A 5549-nucleotide genomic window follows, 5' to 3' on the forward strand; every position below is an offset into this window, starting at 1 on the left:
ATAAATTATTACAGTCAATGAGTTATTCATCATTAACTTCACATTATTCATAATTTACCTGTATATACTGAATACAGGTAATGTATAAAGGTGATGTCATTTCTCTTTTATGTATACTGTGTTTCTTGTGTATGTATAGAGTCAATTATTGTCTCTATTTCTCACTCTCTCACTTTCACTCACTGAGAAACGAGAGGTTAGGTTAGGTTAGGTTAGGTTATACTCTATTGTGTAAAGACGAGACAGGTGTGCAGGTCAAAGGAGCCATAAGTCATTGTATAAACACGTACTATAATGCACATGTGTTAGTGACGTAGCCAGATGACGTCACTGTTATGCTACCAAGTGTATGATGATTATAATACAAGTAAGGTAAAGAAAATCGTTACGTATGTTGGTAAATGAACTATGAGAGAGAAATAAAGAAAGAGAGAGTATGGAAGAAAGACAGGGAGTAAAGAAAGAGGAGAGAAAGAGAGAGAGATATAAAGAAAGAAAAAAACCAAAGTCAGCAAAAGATTATCGTACGTAAACATCATACCACAAAGTATCGTACATACACAGACTAACCCCTACAACTAACGTACCTGGGCTGTCTATCGTGCCGCTTGGAGGAACACACACACACACACACACACACACACCACACACATACACACACACACACACACACACACACACACACACACACACACACACACACACACACACACACACACACACACACACACACACACACACACACACACACACACACAGAACTGACAGCGTGGAAAAAAACTCCTCACTAAACCCAGTCACTAAAATCTGAACAGTATAAGCTAATCTAATATATAAATAAGCCTTTCCTATAAGATCCTATAAGTATACCAGCTATAGGGTGATAGTCTGATGGGGCATGGGTTATATTGAGTTGTATGGGTATAGCAGCGGGTGCCCATGGTGGGTATAAGGGGGTAGAGGAGACGGTAGGGGCATTCTGTTAGGTTTCAGATTGTTTGGGGTGGGTATGGAGGGAGGTAGAGGGGGAGGAAGGGTAGGGAGGGTAGAGGGAGGGTAGGGAGGGTAGAGGGAGGGTAGGGAGGGTAGAGGGAGGGTAGGGAGGGTAGAGCGAGGGAAGGGAGGGTATAGTAGGGTACGAGAGACAGCTTTTGTTATTGTCTCTGGCCATTGACGTTGAGTGCTGGCGGTAAGGGTATGAAGAGGGAGGGTGGAAGGGAGAAGAAGGGTGAAGGAAGGAAGGAAGGAAGGAAGGAAGGAAGGAAGGAAGGAAGGAGAAAGGCAGCGAAAAAGAGAGTCGAGAGGTGATTGATGGAGAGAGAGAGAAGGTTATAAAGAAGGGAAGAGTAAGAGAGGAAGTAAGGAAAAGAGGAAGAGGTAGAGAGTAAAACAGGAAGAGGAAAACAGGAAGAGAGGAAGAGAGGGAAGTAAACACGTACATTTATTTGTTTCTTCATTTTCTATAAGACAAGAAGGTGAGATTAGGTGTAGTGTGAAGAAGAGGAGGAGGAGCAGGAGGAGGAGGAGGAGGGGCAGGAGGAGGAGGGAGGAGGAGGGGCAGGAGGAGGAGGAGGAAGGGCAGGAGGGAGGAGGAGGAGGAGGGAGCAGGAGGAGGGGCAGGGGAGGGAGGGAGGAGGGAGGGCAGGAGGAGGGGCAGGAGGAGGAGGAGCAGGAGGAGAGCTTAGGAGAGAGGGAGGAGGAGGGGCAGAGGAGGAGGAGGAAGGGCAGGAGGAGGAGGAGGAGGGAGGAGGGGGCAGGAGGAGGGGGGCAGGAGGAGGAGGAGGGCAGGAGGAGGGCAGGAGGAGGAGGGAGCAGGAGGAGGAGGAGCAGGAGGAGGAGGAGGAGGGGCAGGAGGAGGAGGAGGAAGGGCAGGAGGAGGAGGAGGAGGAGGAGGAGGCAGGAGGAGGAGGGGGCAGGAGGGAGGGAGGAGGAGGGGAGCAGGAGGAGGGGGCAGGAGGAGGAGGGGCAGGAGGAGGGGGCAGGAGGAGGGCAGGAGGAGGAGGAGCAGGAGGGAGGAGGAGGAGGAGGGGCAGGAGGAGGAGGGGCAGGAGGGAGGGAGCAGGAGGGAGGAGGGGCAGGAGGAGGGGCAGGAGGGAGGGGCAGGAGGAGGAGGAGGAGGAGCAGGAGGAGGAGCAGGAGGAGGAGGAGGGAGGAGGAGGAGGAGGGGCAGGAGGAGGAGCAGGAGGAGGAGCAGGAGGAGGAGCAGGAGGAGGAGGTAAAGTAAGGGATAAAGAAAGTACAGAGACAGACAGACAGAAATAAAGACAAATAAACAAACAGACGGAGACAGTAAACAGACAGACAGACAGACAGACAGACAGACAGACAGACAGACAGAGACACAGACAGACAGACAGACAGACACTATTAAAGAGAATAGTTCATCTTATACTTCTCCTTTCACCAAACTGCTTCATCCCAACACCAAGGTTAAACTAGACCTTATAACACCGTGCATTAAGACCCATATTGCCTCACCCCCTCTCTCTTAACGGGGTCACAGTACAAGAATTGGGTGATGCATTTGCTATTGATGTCCATAATCCTAATCCCTAGACGGTGAAAAGAGGGATATAGAGAGGGAAGAGAGGGATGTATTGAGGGGGTAGAGAGAGGGAGGTAGAAAGACGGAAAAGAGGGACTCAGAAACCAAGTAATTCCTTTAGATGAATGTTGTATGTGTGTGTGTGTGTGTGTGTGTGTGGGTGTGTGTGTGTGTGTGTGTGTGTGTGTGTGTGTGTGTGTGTGTGTGGGTGTGTGTGTGTGTGGGGGGGGTGTGTGGGTGTGTGTGTGTGTGTGTGTGAGAGAGAGAGAGAGAGAGAGAGAGAGATTGCTATAGGTTGAACCTGCAGGACAGTATTGGCACACCTCCTCCCCCCTCCTCCCTCCCCCTCCTCCCTCCTCCACCATACACCTAGTTAAAGGGACATACATGTGTGACTTTTGAAGGACAAGTCTGTGATGAGGGTCGTGTGTGTGTGTGTGTGTGTGTGTGTGTGTGTGTGTGTGTGTGTGTGTGTGTGTATGCATGTGTTTGTGATGGTGGTGGTTTGGAATGAGAACGAGGAGGTACAGGGGGTGGGGGTGGGTAGGGGGAGGTGAAAAGGGGGGTGAGGGGTGTTGCTAGAGAAAGGAGGGAGGGAGGGAGGGAAGGGAAGGAGGGAGGGAGGAGGGAGGAGAGGGAAGGGAGGGAGGGAGAGGAGGAGGGAGGATGGTTCTTCCAGGGGCAGGGAGATGTGAGTAGTGCCAGGGGGTGTGTGTAGGCCGAAGCACTTTTAACCTAACCAAATAATAAAAAAATATATAAATAAATAAATAAATAAACACACAAACATTAAAAATAATTTGAGAATATATTTAGCGATTATTTATACCTGTGATGAATATTAATTAACAGGTAACGTTGTTGTTGTTGTTGTTGGTGAGTAAGCATGTTTATATATTATCATTATCATTTACAGACGATAACAGGGAAGGTGTGGTGAATATCTACCTATCCTCTAGTGTCCCCATCTCTTACGGGGGATAGAGATAGCTCACTTTCTCTCATTCTCTCTCTTTTTAATCTATCTGGGTGTCTTATATTTATTTATTTATCTATCTATCTATCTTGGCCATCTGCCTATCCTTCTGGCCGTCTGTCTCTCTCTCTCTCTCTCTCTCTCGGGTTAGCCAAACAGAGCCTCTTACCCCTTAAAATTACCCTTAACCCCCTTAGACAGCTGTTAATGGTTACCTGTCCTTCTTTACCTGTAATTAAGGTAAGTCTTCCTCCTACCTGTGCCCTCATTAGCCTTACCTTTAACCATTCTATTAATAAATTTCTTAGTATGATAGTATTTTTTTAACCCTTTATCATCTTATCGTGGCCCACCCCTTTGTTTTTAACCCCTTAACATCTTGTTGTCGTGGTCAAGCCCTTTTGTTTCACCCCTTAGCAACTAGTCGTGGTCAACCCCTTTATCTCATCCCCTTATCTCACCCCTTAGCATCTTGTCGTGGTGGTCAAGCCCCTTTGTTTCACCCCTTAGCAACCTTCTTTCAGACATCACCCTTTGGCCGGCTAGTGTATTATCCCAGTCTCTTACAATGGTCTGTTTACCTTTACTCGACCGGTCCTGGCCAGCTTGTCCGGATGTGATACTATCTGGCTAGTCCTGTCATACCATCTGGCACCATCTGACCAGCCTTAGTGTACCATCTGGCCACCCTTGTACCATCTGGCTACATTTGTACCATCTGGCCACCCTTGTACCATCTGGCCACCCTTGTACCATCTGGCTACATTTGTACCATCTGGCCACATTTGTACCATCCTACAGCCCACCCTTGTACCATCTAGCCACCCTTGTACCATCTAGCCCACCCTTGTACCCATCTAGCCACCCCGCCCAGCACCATCTAGCACCTGCACCATCTAGCAGCCACCTTAGCACCATCCCAGCCACCCTTGTACCATCTGGCCACCCTTAGTACACTTCTCCTCTCCCTTTATCCATTGAAAAAGTGAAAGTTGCTCCCCAGGCAGACGGCCTGATGGCTACACTCTCACCACACAGGGAGGGCAGCCATGGCCGACTATCACCACACAGGGAGACAATATGGCCGACTATCACCACACAGGGAGACAATATGGCCGACTATCACCACACAGGGAGACAATATGGCCGACTATCACCACACAGGGAGACAATATGGCCGACACTGTACTCGACCATATTCATTTCCCTAACTGTATATCAAGGTACCCATTAACAGCTGGGTGAACTAGAGGATCCCCGGTCACGAACCAACGACACTGAGAACAGGAGGTGAGTGATGTACCCAATTCACCACCGCACCCTTACCCTTTACCCCTTAGTTAAACCTTAATGTCCTAACTCTAACTCTCTCTCTCCCTTTGACCATTAGTTTACCTTGGCAACTTAACCTAACCTAACCTAAACTAACCCCACCCCCTCCCTCTCCTCACTTACAAGTCCCTCAACATCGAGTCCACCCAAAAAAGTCCACTGAAAAAAGTCCACCTGTAGCCCGCCAAAAGTCCAGCACCAAACCGCCAAAGAACAGAAACCCATAAAAATCCCATGAGTAAAAAAATCGCCAAAATCCAAACCCAACGATTCCACCCCCACCCCCAAAAAATCCCGCCCCAAATACCTAACCCAAAAACCCCATAAAACCCGCCAAAAAGTCGACCAACCATCCATCCCGCCAAAAACCCCTCACCCCTTACCCGACCCGACCCGACAAGCGAACTTCTCCACGAGCCTGACCACGTGTAAAGGAATTTGATTCGGAATCGTTACTCTGGTGAAACAGTGTTCAGTTCTAAAGGGTTCTAAAGAAGGCTGAGCTGATTCACATGATGCCGAAACGAGCGAAACACGCCCTTATCACCCCTCAGAAATAAGGACCACAATGTACAACCTTTGATTTGATCACATTAGGGATGGATTCTGGTGACAGTTCAAGAATCACAATGGTTCGTCAGTTCCCGTATTATATCGGACGCGTGAGTCGAGAGAGGGTAGGTAGGTAGGTAGGTA

This window comes from Homarus americanus, unplaced genomic scaffold, assembly GCF_018991925.1.
Source record: "Homarus americanus isolate GMGI-L3 unplaced genomic scaffold, GMGI_Hamer_2.0 scaffold46807, whole genome shotgun sequence".
In the NCBI taxonomy this organism is placed as follows: domain Eukaryota; kingdom Metazoa; phylum Arthropoda; class Malacostraca; order Decapoda; family Nephropidae; genus Homarus; species Homarus americanus.